Below are 16,910 nucleotides of genomic sequence, written 5' to 3'. Positions count from 1 at the left end.
ACACATTAAAAAAGAGTGTTAGCTAGTTCACAGAAACATAGTTGACAGAAAGCTCAACCAGAAACCTTTTTAAAACAGTTTGTAGCCTACCTGTAGAAAACGGTCCAAGATGGCAATGGTGAGATACAAAGTCTCCTGCTGCAGCCCCAAGCTGTAGTGACCCTGGATCAGCCAGTTAACTAGATCGGCTCGCATGCGTTCATTGATGAGGTGACCCTGCAGATAGTCAGCCCGCACAGCCTGCTGCTCCTGTGTGGAGACACAACCAAATGGTCATATAAAATACACAGTCACATCCGAAGAAAGAGAAGAGCAGCTCAAAATAAACTCATCTGGGTGGTATTAGATTATAAATAAACTAATCATCCATCAATCAATCAATCAATCCATCAATCCATCAATCAATCAAAAGCAAAGTAAGGAGCATGACTTACCTCAAGGAGGTGCAGATGGTCATAAATGTCTTTGACATATTCCGAGCAGAGCTGTGGCATGTCTCCATCGGGTTCATCAATATCCATTATGACCGTCTCATCGTGCTTCATGGCCACGTCAGCTGTTTCCCCCTCCGCCACCGGGGGCAGCGGCTCTTCCCGTGCTTCCACCTGGACTTGACCATGGACGGGTTGAACCCGTTTTCGGTGGACTTGGACTGGTCTGCTCTTCTGAAGGAGCCAAGTACAGTTAAATGTCACCCAGAGTCAAACATGCATACAACATACTAGTTCAACACCACACATGTTACTGTTCTGTGCCCCTAAGCTGTTAGGAAGAACCATTCAAAACAAAGAAAAGTCAAAAAAATACTGTCAGGATATGGCAGCTTTTCTCAACACATAGGGTGACCAGAGACAGACAGACAGAGTGTGTGTGTGTGTGTGTGTGTGTGTGTGTGTGTGTGTGGGGGGGGGGGGGGGGGGGGGGGGGGTGTGTGTGTGTGTGTGTGTGTGTGTGTGTGTGTGTGTTTGCGTGTGTGTGTGTGTGTGTGTGTGTGTGTGCGCGTGCGTGCGCGTGTGTTCTCTACCTGGCATTGCTTCCTGCCTTGATGGATGACCAGGCCTCTGGCGCTGGTCATCCTGGTCCAGCCACATGAACAGCGCCGCAGGACGAAGGAGCCGTCATTAGGCCTCCTGGCACGTCTCTGAGTCTGATGAGGAAAGACAACAGCACAATGACAAACACTTCCACTGTATTTTGACATTTCAGCTACGCAGCAGCTACATCTTCCTCACAATAAACCCTTTCCACATGTTACATCCACAGTAGGCTATACACAGAGAAGCACATACAAAGTTAATTTAGCCTGAATAAATTAAAATCACTCAAAATAAAGTACATGAAAGTAGGCTGCATTAAACAGATAGCCCCCTGTGTCAACATCTCTTTTGGTAAAACACAGACATAGTTGAATGAAGTGATCGGGTACTGCCCCCTCGTGGCGCCGGCCGACACTGCGGGCAGCCGCTATCATTTTGGGGGAAAACCCCCATCCACCTGTTTAATGCACATCTTCAAATTGCGCACACAAAACCTGCTAGAAACGCTGCAAGAGCCGAAAAACCTCAAAATGCCGCAAAAAGCTTGGTAGAGGCAGGTGGAAAAGTTGCATTTTGAACAAACCTGACGTTATTCTCCAATCAAAAACCATGCACTTTGCACGATGATACTGGGCGAGCACTTCTAGAATTGAATTAGTCTAGCGTTAGATTTGTTGAAACGTCCAAAAATACAGCTAAACATGTGTATCACGCAACTGCTCCGTGAGAAAGTGTTGATATTTAAAGATAAACGTCGTCTAACCGTCGAGATATATCTTGCTGCTTGCACGAAGTACAACTGCATCCTTCCATCTACAGTAGAATGCAGGCAAAATAAACTTCCATCCACCTGTTTAATGCACATTTTCAAATTGCGCGCACAAAACCTGAGTATAAACGCTGCAAAAATCGAAAAATATGCCGTTTGGACGATGCAACACACTTCTACAATTTAATTAGTCTAGATGTGTTGAAACGTCCAAAATGCAGCTACACATGTGTCTCACTCACCTGCTCCATGACAAATTGTTTATGTCTAAAGATAAAACCGTCGAAATGTAGTTGAAAAGTCGAGCTGTATTTTGCTTCTTGCACGAAATCGAGCTGTAGGGAGCTGCTTGCAGAAGTGACTGTCTTCTTCAGGTGTCCTGTAGAATGCCTGCAGCTGACCGGCAAGAGAGGCTATTTAAACCAGAGCGGGTTAGGCGAGTCTGGTCAGACCAATCAGCGCGCTTCCGGCAGCTGAACCCGGAAGGATTTGTATTACTGGAGGCTGTAAGCTAGCTAGCGTTAGCAATAGAGATTGATAAAAAATATTGCGATAGGCAGGAAACCGTAGAACATGTAATGATTGATTGTCCATACTACCAACAGGAAAGACAGATACTCAGCAACAGATTGGAGAGCAATCGTATCAAGCTAGATTTAAAAGAAATATTGCAGTTGAATTCAGGGAATGTGGGATATAGGGATATATTTTTTATTTCTAGAAGAAACTGGACTGTAGAAGAATATAGTCAGGATAGTGTAGTGTTTCAGAAAGCCATTCTGATCCACACTCCATTTCAGAAGGTGGCGGTAATGCACCATAAGTTGTTTGCCAACCGCCATAAAACACTAGAAGAAGAAGAAGAAGAAGAAGAAGAGATTGATAAATACCGAGGGATGCTTTTGCACAAAAGTTTTGTGCAAACTCAGACAATTGAGTGATAGTATGGACAATAATGTATTATGATCTGGAGCACGTTGGGTGGACACTTTATTTTTTATTTTTGGCATATAATTGAAATCTTTCACCTGTGGAGGGCAGATACAGTAGGTGGCGGTAATGCACCATTTAAGGATGCTAACCGCCATAAAACCCAACAGAAGAAGAAGAAGCTAGCATTAGCAAAGAGCGTGGAAGGAAAGAGACGTCACTCCGGCCATTTTTGGAAACCGAATGCGATGGGGCAATATGGCGATGGGGCAATATGGAGCTGCCATTTCTTTCCATAAAAGTTCTTTGGCGTTAGCAAGCAGTGCCAGCCGTAGGTGATTAGAAGTTGATATTAACTAGTAACTATTCAGCAGAAAGGAATCAGTTGAAATGGGATTTCACTGAAATGAGTTACTGTATTTTCGTTTAAAAGGGAAGGGAAAAGACTGAATTGGAGAGAGAAAATACTGCACAATCCAAGATCAAATGAAGTAGCCTGCGTTATCCTGTCTGTGGAGGGCAGTAACACTCCCAGTCTACCGCAAAATAAGGCAGGCAGAAGAAGAGGCCAAATATGGAATAGAGTAGACAGTACACCTAGACACGTATCAGTTTTGTTATGATATAACATGATATATGTTGTTGTTCTTGAATGTCAGTGTGTAACTATCAGTCGAGTCGACTCATCCACTGACTTGGACTTGGGCAATTCTGGACTAGTAACTCGCTTGTTCACAGATAAGCAGTTGTCTGCCTGCAGCAGCCAGTCTAAATGAGCAGCAGCGCTGCCTGGTCAGAGAAGATGCTGCAACTTCTCCGCAGAATGAATCACTTCTATTCACCAGGTAGGCGCATGGATGTAGGCCTGACACCCGCATTAAAAAGTATGCTACTCCTGTGGTACTCATGACAATTCTGTCGCAAAACAGTAGTTTCCAGTAGTACTCAAGCATCATTTTGCTGCTTGTTGTTACTGGAAGAAGCCGTCAAAACACAACTGCTTTACTAGAGATAGCCTACTATTGTGTGTATAGTGGTCACAACACTACAGCAAGACTACACATTTTAAGTAGTGATCAATAGTGTTCTTTATTGGGTTGTTTATACAGTCATAAACTCATTCTTAGAAGCCATAACCATTTTGGAGAAAACGTGGTTAATGTTTACAAACTACAATGAATCAAATAAGTGTAAACTATTGATTTGAAGGTTTTATTTTGATGTGCGGAAACGGAAGTGAACAGTGTGTTCTCTCTATCTCTCGCCCCTGACCAAGTAAAGAAGTGGCAGCAGCTCCCAACAACAAGCGGTCTCTGACTCATTATTTCATCATATAAACTATATATAAAAAACCCAAAACGCTCGGTTGCATTGGTGGCAGCGGTGGGATAGGTGAGGTTAGCGGTGGTCGTCTCTGACCCGCAGCTTTTGTTTATTTGAACGTGTTGGACCGTGGTGAGCACTGTTTGGTTAGCTTAGCTGTGCAGTGGCTAAGCTAGCAGCAGTGGTTGCTCAGGCTAGCCGTGCGTGCTGGAGTGTCCCTCCCCAGCGTGGAGATATGGAGAGTGAGGATGATAAGGGCTCGGATAGTGTGAAGGACTCTAGTGCAACGAGCCTGGATGAATCCTCCTCCTCCCACGGGAACGTGAACTCTCAGAAACAAGCGTCGTCATTAGCGGAGCAGCACCCAAAGCAGTGGAGGACAGATGGCTGGAAGACCGTCTCGTCTCCTGCCTGGTCGGACGTCAGTTCTCTCTCCGATTCAGTCCGAACAAGCCCGTCCAGTGAGTCTGACTACTCCTCTGCTGACTCCAGTGTAGAGTCCGTCAAACAGGTGAAGAAGAAAGCGCAGGAGAACAAGAAGAAAACCAACAATGTCCACAGCAACACAATAGACAAGAAGAATTCTGATGTCTACAAAAACTCCAACGCAGACAGCACGGTCTCCAAAACGGACGTAGACGGCAAGGTGTTGAAAAAGCATAAAGTGAAGCACAAGCACAAAGCTAAGGAGAAGGACAAAGCCCCGAGTCTAGTGCTCAATCAAGACATGAATGAAAAATTTGTCAAGAGCTATTCTTTTGATTATGATGATAAGACTGGGAAAAGTGACTTAAGTGTTGAGACAGAGTCCCCAGCGTGGAGAGCTATGGGGAAAAGCATTGGAGAATGATGGAGGAGCAGGCGACGGCGCAGCGAGTGGTCGGCGAGGCAGCGCTGTCCGGTGGAGATGAGGGAGCTGGTAGGTGAAGGAGCACGGGTGCAGACCCTGGAGGAGCGCATGGATGGAGGTCCTCTGGAGCTGCGGGCCGGAGAGCATGGTGTTCTGGGAGTTCAGCTGGGTCGCCATGGACTGATATGAGGGTGGACGTGCCCTAAGTTCTGAACTGTTCTGGGAGTGTTATGTTGTTTTGCCATGTTGTTTGACTTTTGTTTTATTTTTCTGTAATGAGCATGTTTCACTGTGAGATGGTAAAGAGACTTTGTGTGGATTTCTGTCTGGAGTCCTGGGGACACTGCACATGCCTGGTGGTTCTTCAAATGGAAGCAGCGTCCGATCACCTCTTCATACTCCCTCGGCTCGCGGTAGTACGAGGTCGTAGGATGGGGAGTCGCTGCTCACTGGAGACACTGGGACTGTTGGTGTTGGGGAGCCACAACGGAGTGTGTCATTCTGAGGACTGTGACGCTGATGGTTTTTTCTGTCTCGCTGTAGTCGCACCCTGTATAGTGTGTAAAGTCTGCTATCGTTCTCAGTTGCATCTGTAGATCAGCTGAATAGTGTGTCATACTGTACTGAGACTGTGTGGTTATGGTTGTGCAATAGAGCGGAAGAGGACAGCAGCAGTCTGCCTCCATACATCGGTGCCCTGGAGCCACTTCTACCGTGTTTTCCCTATGAACCGTAACACTATGTCTTGACATTGTCTGAGATGGTCCATTAGCGTTGGTTGGCAGGTTCGTAAGGTAAAAAGCCCTGTGTTCTATAGCGTATTGGTGGAGAAGCTGTCCTTGTTGAGTATGGTGTGGTTGTGCATTGTGGGAGGCATGTGGAAGTTTGTTGTACTGTATTTTATTTGAAACGGGGACGTTTCTTTTTGGAGGAGGGGAGGTATGTAAACTATTGATTTGAAGGTTTTATTTTGATGTCCGGAAACGGAAGTGAACAGTGTGTTCACTCTCTCTCTATCTCTCGCCCCTGACCAAGTAAAGAAGTGGCAGCAGCTCCCAACAACAAGCGGTCGCTGACTCATTATTTCATCATATAAACTATATATAAAGAACCCAAAACGCTCGGTTGCATAAGCAAAGGTAATTTCTCATATATATCATCTCATTTATCTGGTAGATGCTGTTCATGCACCGATCATTCATTATGCATTTTACAGTTCAATCAAATCGAACATATAATTTGTACCAATGAGTGTTGTAGCACGACCACATAAAGCAAGACAGATAAAACAGACACAGGAGTAAGTGTCACAAGATTAGCGTCTGCCCGTCTCCACAGGCTCCTGTCGTGCCAGCTGTTGTCGCTTTGAGGTCGCCGGACAACAAGTGGGTTGGATTCCTCCCCAGTTTGCAGTTTGGTGTTCGGCCCATCTTTCAGAGGCTGTGGATGCTGTGCTGCAGACTGTGAGACAAGAAGCCTCACTGAGAGCTGCCTCAGAGGATGGAGAGATGAGGTCAGCATGCAGGGGTGAACTCATCAATTAAACTGAGGAATTGGACTTGTGGGGGGGTTCTACTGGAGACAGAATTGCAATTGAACAGGAATATCAGGAAGTTTAATTTAATTCTGTGTATTATTTTTGTGTTTTTCATACATATCTGAGATTATCAATACTATTAATTAATACACAGGACAAGATGTTACTATCCCTTGTGCCAAAATCCGAGGAAAAACACATTTAGAAGCCCAATCCAGAATAAAACAAGCTAACAGGCTAACAAACTAATAAACAACTACCCAGTCCAGGTGATACAGGACCACCAACTTGGACACACCACATGAACATTGGACAGGTAATTGTGAGCCCACAAACAGAAGGAGAACCAACCAACCAATAACTGTTTTGCACCTGTGTTAAGAAATTCACCCTTTGCTGTTCTACCTGAGCAGCTGGTTCTTGTGTTATGGCATTATGATTATGACCAAGTTGAAATCCTGTTTGTTTTTTGCTTTTTTTTCCCTGCTCCCAGTCTTAGTGAAGCAGGTGAGTGCAGCCATACAGGAGATGAAGGAGGAGAGCCAGCAGATGATGAGGGAGAAGAAGGTGACCATCCCCTGAGTTGTTCCGCTCCCCCCTCTCTACCACCAGCCCATCTTCATCACTATCATGCTGCAGCTCTCGCAGCAGCTGTCTGGAATCAACGCTGTAAGTCAAAGGGACAAAGAGAGGCCATTTACACCTGGCATTAACATGCGTTTTCTGTCATCAGATTGCAATCAGATTGTACTTGGCCACTTGAAAGTACAGGTGTAAACGCCCCCCAAGACACATTGAAGACGGATTGCAATCTGATCGGCCAAACCACCTCCGGAGGTGGTCAGGGACGCATTGTGTACGCATTGAACACAAGTGTAAATGCAATGTGTCCTCTCAATCTGGATACAGCAACTGTATGCGGATTGAGAGGACACCCATTTTAGGTGATCAGATTGCAATCTGCAATCAACCCAGATTGCAATCTGATGACAGAAAACGCATGTTAATGCCAGGTGTAAATGGCCTCTCTAGGGTTGGAAACTGTTACATCTTACTTCAATGCCAGATGAATGAGAGCCAGACAATGTACACAATCAAAAGAACGTGTTTGAGTCTTTCAGTTTTGTTCTGAAACTAAACAAGTTGTCTCTGTGGTCGGCTGTAGGTCATCTACTACTCCACTGGGATCTTTGAGTGAGCAGGAGTGTCTCAGCCTGTCTATGCCGCCATCGGGCTCGGCGTGGTCAACACCGCCTTCACTGTGGTTTCTGTAAGTCCAAGGAGGAAGATGTTGACATTTAAGGGGCACGGTGGTGCAGTGGTAGCGCTGTCGCCTCACAGCAAGAAGGTCCTGGGTTCAATTCCCGCCTGGGATGCTGTGGGCACTGAGGATGTGTCCCCATCCCCATGTCCTCAGTGCCTACTGCCCAGGTGGGCTCATCAAAAGGGCCTTTCTGTGTGGAGTTTGCATGTTCTCCCTGTGCTCCCCTGTGGTTTCCTCCAGATAGGAACCCCCCCGGCTAAAAACATGGCAAAAAAAAGAAGATGTTAACATTTGAGGTATAAAATACATTTCACTTCTCCATTTTAAAATGCTAATTTCTCCCTCTCTGTGTGTCCAGTTGTTTGTGGTGGAGCGTGCAGGCAGGAGGTCCCTCCAGCTCATTGGTCTATTAGGAATGGCTGGGTCAGCAGTCCTCATGACCGTTGCCTTGGCATTGTTGGTAAGTGTGTGACAGTGGAGGTAAGACGACAGCATTATGTGCCAAAATATGCATCAAATTAAGTCACACTGTGCTGGTGTCGTGTGAATCTCTAATAGATGATATAGCATGAATTTCCCCTCAGAGGGCTAGTATATATACTTTCCAAATTACAAACACTTTAGATCAGGCATGTCCAAAGTCCGGCCCGGGGGCCAATTGCGGCCCGCGGACAGATTTTAAGTGGCCCTCGTCTGGTCTCTCAAAATATACTCTATGTGGCTCCTCCTCCACACAGTATTGGTTAATCAAGCAAGTTCAATTAGCATTTTCTCCCTTCACCTAACAATGACAGCACTATCATACAGTTTGTACAACAAGCACCAAGTAGGAACAGCACAGGCAGAACTAATGTTTTCAGATGGTAAACACAATCTTTAAAGAGTACATTTGTATGTGATTTTTTATTTTATTTTATTTATAACCCATATGATGTGAGAAGCACCTGGCCCCCCGGCATTTTCACATGATCTAATCTGTCCCCCATTCAAAAAAAAGTTTGGACACCTCTGCTTTAAAGGATGTAATTATCGATAAGACAAACTACTTTGATTTGAATCAAGCCCTTCATATCAAGTGGCTGAAGGCATCACTGTTGTTTCTGCCCTCCTCAGGACCAGTTCAGTTGGATGTCCTACGTCAGCATCGTAGCCATCTTCTGCTTCATAGCCTTCTTTGAAATCGGCCCCGGCCCCATCCCCTGGTTCATCGTAGCCGAGCTCTTCAGCCAGGGCCCGCGGCCGGCAGCCATCGCACTCGCTGGCTTCTCCAACTGCTCTGCCAACTTCACAGTGGGCATTGAGGTAAGGAGGCGCAAGCCAGGGTCAAGTCTGAAATATATGTATATTTTTTATATATTTGATCATAACCAGGTGGACTGCAACTCTAATTCTCATGTACTCTAACTTGTTTTGTGGATATAATGATATTAGAATGACTAAGTGGGTAACGGCCAATAATAGAACAGCTAGAACAATGGTTACAACACTTTGCTGTAATGCAGCTTTTAAAATGAGGAAGACAACATTTATGCCATATCACCATATGTGTAGTCGCAGACTGAAGTTCAATCATGGAAGACCAAATAAGGCATTAATAGAGCACCCCATGCTGTCATAACCCTCAGCCCAAATGACGTCACTAAATGACGTCACCATCTCCGACGTCACCTTCTCTATGACGTCACCTTTGCAGCGTGACGTCAGTTGCCCAAATGACGTCAGTTATGACATCATAAATGCCCTTCTCCCAGTACTATATAAGGCCCCCATCACCACAGCTTAAATCACACTCGTGCAGTCATCACTCACCTTGTGTCAGCATCACGCATCCATCCAGCATCTCCAGGCAAGAAGCTTCATCCCACCACCTCCCCCAGATCACCACCAATGTTATGACTCCCGTTGGAAACAGATCCCCTCAGGGGGGATGTCCTATCTCTTACAGCACCGACGCCCTCTCTCATAAGCAAGAGGAGCGTCACATCATGGAGTCATACGCCATGCTGGATGGATGCGTGATGCTGACACAAGGTGAGTGATGACTGCACGAGTGTGATTTAAGCTGTGGTGATGGGGGCCTTATATAGTACTGGGAGAAGGGCATTTATGATGTCATAACTGACGTCATTTGGGCAACTGACGTCACGCTGCAAAGGTGACGTCATAGAGAAGGTGACGTCGGAGATGGTGACGTCATTTAGTGACGTCATTTGGGCTGAGGGTTATGACAGCATGGGGTGCTCTATTAATGCCTTATTTGGTCTTCCATGATTGAACTTCAGTCTGCGACTACACTTCAATCATGAGAGACTCTTAATATAATTTTAACAAACTTTATTGAATCAGAATAGTATGGCGTATGACTCCATGATGTGACGCTCCTCTTGCTTATGAGAGAGGGCGTCGGTGCTGTAAGAGATAGGACATCCCCCCAAAGGAATTTAAAGTTATTTCAGGAACAGGGAGAGTGAAAACGGGGGTCATCATCCCCTTTCGGGGGGGTCTACCAAGGCCACTGGTTCGCTGGCACTTGGCCGCAGCAGTTTGCCGGCTTGGATCAGTCCTCCGCTCTATACGAAATATACCCGATAGTGGCTGCCTGTCACATATGGGGGCGCTTCTGGGCACGTAAAAGGATAGCAGTCAAATGCGATAATGCTGCAGTAGTCGCCATCATCAATAAAGGGCGATCATCTTCCCCGGCCATTATGCCTTTTGTTAGGCGCCTAACCTGGCTTTCCGTCACCCATAATTTTATCATGGTCGCCAGGCACATCCCCGGGCATATTAACATAATCGCTGATCACCTCTCCCGTTTCAATTTCCAGGCGTTCCGCAGACTCTACCCCGAAGCAGACTCGACTCCGACACCTCACCCCTCCTTTTCCGCCCTCACGCTCTCATAGAGAGCAATCCCCACCTCACCCCTTTTCTCCACTCGGCCCAGTCCTACATTAGGCAAGGACTGGCCAGTTCCACCATCAAAGCTTACGACGCGGCTTGGCGAATGTTTGCCATGTTCTGCCTCTCCGTCAACCAGCCCGTTCACCCCGTTCTAATTCCCACAGTATGCGCCTTCATTTCTTTCTGCGTAGATGTCCGCCACCTCCGCCCTCCTTACATCCGCAGCCTAGTGGCAGGCATCCAATTTTACGCCAGGGGCCTCGACCCGGCTTTTCCCAGTCTATTTACAAATCCAGTTGTTAAACTACTATTAAAAGGCATTTCAAAAGCTTTTCCGTCGGCCCCCGACTCCCGGCGTCCCATTACTCTCCCCATATTACGGCACATGTTAACCAGCCTCAGACAAGGCATTCACTCCACCTTCTTAGACAGCCTCTTAGAGTGCGTATTTTCCCTGGCCTTTTATGGGTTCCTCAGAATCAGCGAGTTTACATCCCCCGCCACGTTTCAACCCTCACGCGACATAACTCTCTCCGATTTAAAATTCCACCCCGACCACTATAGCATCTCCCTGAAACATACCAAAGTAGGCGGAGCTTGCCCTATAATCATTGCTCGCATCCAATCTCCCTTCTGCCCCTTCTCGGCCATGATTCGATACCTTAAAGTCAGGCCCCCAACTAGTCCCTCGGCCCCCCTTTTCCTCATCTCTCCCCATCATCACATGACGAGATCCTGGTTCATCCTCCACTTCAAGACCACACTCCAGAAATGCAACATCCCTGCGGAGAACTATTCCAGCCACTCCTTCAGGATCGGAGCAGCCACATCAGCAGCCACGCAGGGGGTGTCCTCCGCCTCCCTTCAACAACTGGGGCGCTGGTCCTCAACCGCCTATGCATCCTACATTCGACCAGAGCAAGACGCCATACTATCAGCCCAGAGATCCCTTCTTCCATGACTAAAGAGGCAGCAAGCACTTCGTTGGTGGTGATCAAACTCTCCTTTTCTCATCGATGTGCCCATGCCCGGGCTATCCACATCCACTCCCTTGCATCCCCGCTTTGCCTTAAAAAACCCCGGTCAGCCCCTCATCTCCCGACATGCATAAATTTTCCCCCGTCAGCCCACGACCTGACTAAAAGCATACCCCAGGCGAGCTCCATGACCCCCGTTTTCACTCTCCCAGTTCCTGAAATAACTTTAAATTCCTTTGGGGGATGATGACCCCCGTTTTCACTCTCCCTGTTCCTGAAATAACTTTAAATTCCTTTGGGGGGATGTCCTATCTCTTACAGCACCGACGCCCTCTCTCATAAGCAAGAGGAGCGTCACATCATGGAGTCATACGCCATACTATTCTGATTCAATAAAGTTTGTTAAAATTATATTAAGAGTCTCTCATGATTGAAGTGTAGTCGCAGACTGAAGTTCAATCATGGAAGACCAAATAAGGCATTAATAGAGCACCCCATGCTGTCATAACCCTCAGCCCAAATGACGTCACTAAATGACGTCACCATCTCCGACGTCACCTTCTCTATGACGTCACCTTTGCAGCGTGACGTCAGTTGCCCAAATGACGTCAGTTATGACATCATAAATGCCCTTCTCCCAGTACTATATAAGGCCCCCATCACCACAGCTTAAATCACACTCGTGCAGTCATCACTCACCTTGTGTCAGCATCACGCATCCATCCAGCATCTCCAGGCAAGAAGCTTCATCCCACCACCTCCCCCAGATCACCACCAATGTTATGACTCCCGTTGGAAACAGATCCCCTCAGGGGGGATGTCCTATCTCTTACAGCACCGACGCCCTCTCTCATAAGCAAGAGGAGCGTCACATCATGGAGTCATATCTCTTACAGCACCGACGCCCTCTCTCATAAGCAAGAGGAGCGTCACATCATGGAGTCATATCTCTTACAGCACCGACGCCCTCTCTCATAAGCAAGAGGAGCGTCACATCATGGAGTCATACGCCATACTATTCTGATTCAATAAAGTTTGTTAAAATTATATTAAGAGTCTCTCATGATTGAAATGATAATATCCCAAATCTAAGACAATATCGAGTTTCATATCACAATATTGATATCATATTGATATATTGCCCAGCCCTACCCAAAGGTGTAACAGTGGTTGTCCTTTGCCTGTGACCTTGCCTGTAGAAACTGTTCATCTTGTTCACCGTCCTGCTGCTGGGCTTCTTCGTCTTCACCTACTTCAAGGGGCCAGAGACCAGGGGGCGCACCTTCGACGACATCTCAGCGGGCTTCCGTCAGGCGGTCGGTCTGTGACAAGTACTCTGCCCCTGAGGAGTTCAACACCCTCACAAGAGCCGACTCCTCACTTTAAAGCTCCGCTATGTCACTTTTGTTTTACCAGCTTTTAAATCATGTTGATGCTACACTGACTTCTAATAGGGACAATGGCACCTCTATCATTCCCACTCTGCACCCTGAACGCCTGTTACTGCGCCATGTAACTTTGAGGCTCCGTCCCAGAGCATGAAAGTTGGCGGCATGTAAATCCATTTCCTGCTGCGGCTCCATCACAATAAAAGCTTTCCGCTAGCAAACTAACAGGAGGCTTTATTGTGAAGAACGTATAGGAAGTGAAAGTGTGATTTTAGCGTGACTTGTTTTATTGAAACAACATTTGGGGATATTTGGAGCTACTTTCTTTGCATCGAATCAGTTTAAAAACTGCAGAAAGTAGGAGTAGAGAGTACAAGCAGAAACAGTCAGGCTGATATCTGAACGTAGAAATGTGCAAGTGTAGTAATTATTAGCATCTGTAATTACCACTTGTGGTAGCAGAGGCAGCTGTTGGTGCTGCTCAGCATCAAGTTACATATTGGGGCTTTAACACACATACACCCGCGTACAGCAATGTGTCCTTGCTCTGTCATATGGATACAGTGGCATTTTACATTTAAATCTTTTTGATGGATTGTAAAAATAGGTGTATTGTATGCACTGACGATGTCACTGTTTCCTATGGGCGGAGTTTGAAGTCCAAGAAGTCTTATTTCCACACCAATCATAGGCCTTTGGAAACATTGATGCTTTGTGCCGTGATCGTCAGTTCCAGTCCTCGAAGGCCAGTGTCCACCAGGTTTTTGTTTGAGCCACACCTGGTCTCATGTAGACACAAGACTGTTTATAGAGAGCTATTCATCACGATTTGGTTAACAAAAAATTAGCCTGTGTTCACTTTGAAGTTGAGCTAGACTACCTCAGATCTGCCTCAAATAAATTATATCAATCAGCTGTAATAAGTTTATTTAAGAGTCTAAAATGTATTTTGCTTAGATATACATTCCACATTTCCAGTGTCAGTTCTTTTAAATGATTAAGAAACATAATTTATTTTAAGTGTATTTTCTGTTGCTTTATGAAATGTTTTATTACCTGACTTGGCTTGTACAAATGCCATCTTACATTCATCTAATAAGAAACAATAATATGAACTGTCAACATGAATCTATTCATAAATGTATGAATACATTTCAGGAAATTTTAAACGTATTATCACCATCTATCAAGGTGATATATCATTTTGTAGTGACCAATGTATTAAGTTATTTGTTTCATAAGGTAGTCCACTTAATGACAGGACACAAATTTGTAAACTTGTCTTAGGTTGTCATTATTTTTCTGTTGTGAGAAATTCCAATGACACATTTGTCATTAAGTCCCGAATGGCCTCGTCATAATCTATTCACTTTACTGAGAAACACGAGTGTATTTGTTCAGCTGGTATTGATGATCGATCGTCACTCTTTAAATTCAGGTCAGTTTTTCACATACTGGTTCTGAAACACTGACTTCACCATGGCTCTACTGATGGAATCCAAACAGTGTGATTCCTGTGGTCAGTCATCTTTATATATATATAGATATGCGGGTGACAAAATTAAATACATTCCTGGGTATGAGTATCCCTGTGAATTATTTATTATTTTAATTCAGGTAATCATGTGCAATATTGAATGGCACTGGAGTGTTTATCATATTAAGTATTAATATAATTGACTGGTATGTCTGCACCTAAAGGAGATTATTATGGGGTGTGTTTATTAAGCGTCTTTGAGTTTAGAAAAGCGCTATATAAATCCAATCTATTATTATTGATATCATCTATTCTTTGAGTTAAAGATGGAATTTGACCCTGCACACTCAAATCCGTGCACTGATTTGGTTTTGTTTGAAGAATGTACTTTTGTAGTTGCTTCTCTTTTCCTACTAAACAAACACTGTACGGGTAACAATCATAAGAGATATTATAGATGTATTATATCATATTTTTCAGAAGTTTATCTATAGTGTTTACAGGGCTGTTTTGCAGAGACAGCTCATGCATTGAACACTAAAGGTCTGTGCATGTAGCCTACTTACAGTTACTCAATACTGAGCCAATGCTTTCCTGAGTGAGCATGATGTGTTAAAGAAGGGTCGTTTACTGCAGACAAAGGGCAAAAATATGAATCTATGCTTTAAGAGGGATGTGTAATAACTTTGTCAAATAAAAGTGCCAATATGTTTTGTCATGAAAGATGAGTTGTATTGATGGCATAATAAATAAAAGAATCCACACACAAAATCCTAAATCAATCTTACCCCATCCACTCCCTTCTCCCCACCCCACTCCCTATCCCCAGAGGTGCACAATGGAAGTAAACCTTTTGGCTTTGTCTTTTTAACCTTGATGATTCTGTATGTATTCCTGCTGGGCAGATGTATATGTTATCTTTTTATAATGATCAAATAAATCCAATCCAATCCACTGCTACTGTAGGACTTGCCTAAACCTAACCTTTGACCCTAGCTCTACCCTAAGCTAGACACCCAGGACCTACTCACACATCACTTACATACCTGAACCCTTAACTCCCTTACAGACTCGAATTCAAAGGCTAGGCTCATAGACCCCCATATAGCAACTACTCACTACAGTGCAAATCAGGAACTTTTTCAGTGATCATTTTGGCTTTTAATAGCGCAGCCTATGGGCGTAGGAGTGATCTATTCCAAGGGTTCCCAAACTTTTCAGTCCCCGACCCCCCAAATAACGGTGCCAGAGGCTCGCGACCCCCACTATCCTCAGAGGTGCTGTTGAAGGATACAAACGTTGCACATGCACTAAATAGAGTCAACCAAACAAACAAAAACCGCACAATTATGGTTAAAATGTACTATTTTTAATAGTTTTGACATTATGTATTGACATGTACTTCACACATTCTCCTTGCGACCCCCCCCCCCCCCAAAGTGGGGGTCCCAACCCCACTGAGCTATTCTTAATAGTAGTTATCTATTCTCTTGTACAGTATGTCTATTTTTATTTGATAAGCCTATGTAAAGAATTATTGCACTGTTTAAAATAATCAAAGAATGGGCTATGTTGTGTAGGCAAGCGTAGGCCTGGAGAGTAATAGATGGTTGTATTTTTGTGGAGGTGGACATCAGTCATCAGTCTAGTCAAGGCTATGTGTTGTAGGCTAGAGACAATTCAATGTGGCACACAGTTTTTCTGTGGCACACACAGTGTATTTTTCTCTGGCTACGCCAAAGTGTTTGTGTTCATATTTGCACTTACTTTGACATTTCTCTGACATGTTTCTTGAGTGACTTGCCTTAAATGTCAAAGCAAACATTCAACAGCAAAATCACCCCCCCCCCCCCCCCCCCATTTCCAAAATGACTGGTGAAGGTTAGTCTCTTAAAACAGACTGTCTTATCTACATCCGGCAGATGCAGCTATATACAGTCTGTACTTCGTGGGGGAGAATCATGCACCAAACGGAAGAGGAAGTTGAAAGGCGGGACTTCCGCTCATTCGTCCAATCAGAATTTAACATTAGCTAACTAGCTGTATACTGCTGTAGCTATCGTTAGCTAACGCTGATTAGTAAGACGAACGATAAGCTCAGTAACGTTAGCAACTTACCTCATCACTTTCGTTTAACTCTGGAATAAGTGCACGTCTTGCACGAGGTTCCTCCAAGCCGCGGATACATCGTTTACGTCTATCAGGGTCTTATTTCACCGGTTTCGTCGGCGTAGCTTCCATGGTAATTCTAAAGCACTGCTAGCATTAGCAACCTGCATCGGTTTAAGTTTCCGGGGGGAACATATTTTTCGTGGACACGCGTGTCGTGATTGGTCAGATTCCGTCGAACTTCCTTCCGGTCTGAAGGTTTTTTTTCACTACTTCCTTGTGCATGTTCTGGGGGTCTAACGTACAGACGGTATGGCGAGAGCATTTGAAAATTGCGGAAGCCAA

The 16,910-nt window shown here is 45.0% G+C and overlaps 1 pseudogene across 1 annotated transcript; it reads left to right on the top strand.

Annotated features, from left to right (window-relative positions):
- The first annotated feature begins 4,905 nt into the window (after positions 1-4,905).
- LOC310783755 (solute carrier family 2, facilitated glucose transporter member 1-like) lies at positions 4,906-12,919 on the top strand (annotated as a pseudogene). The gene is made up of 7 exons: positions 4,906-4,978; positions 6,248-6,436; positions 6,940-7,115; positions 7,612-7,716; positions 8,069-8,170; positions 8,824-9,012; positions 12,791-12,919. The product of its transcript is annotated as a solute carrier family 2, facilitated glucose transporter member 1-like (transcript).
- Positions 12,920-16,910: the final 3,991 nt, after the last annotated feature.

This window comes from Poromitra crassiceps (assembly GCF_964638095.1).
Source record: "Poromitra crassiceps genome assembly, chromosome: 10".
Lineage (NCBI taxonomy): Eukaryota > Metazoa > Chordata > Actinopteri > Beryciformes > Melamphaidae > Poromitra > Poromitra crassiceps.
This window is presented reverse-complemented; position numbering and strand designations above follow the sequence as displayed.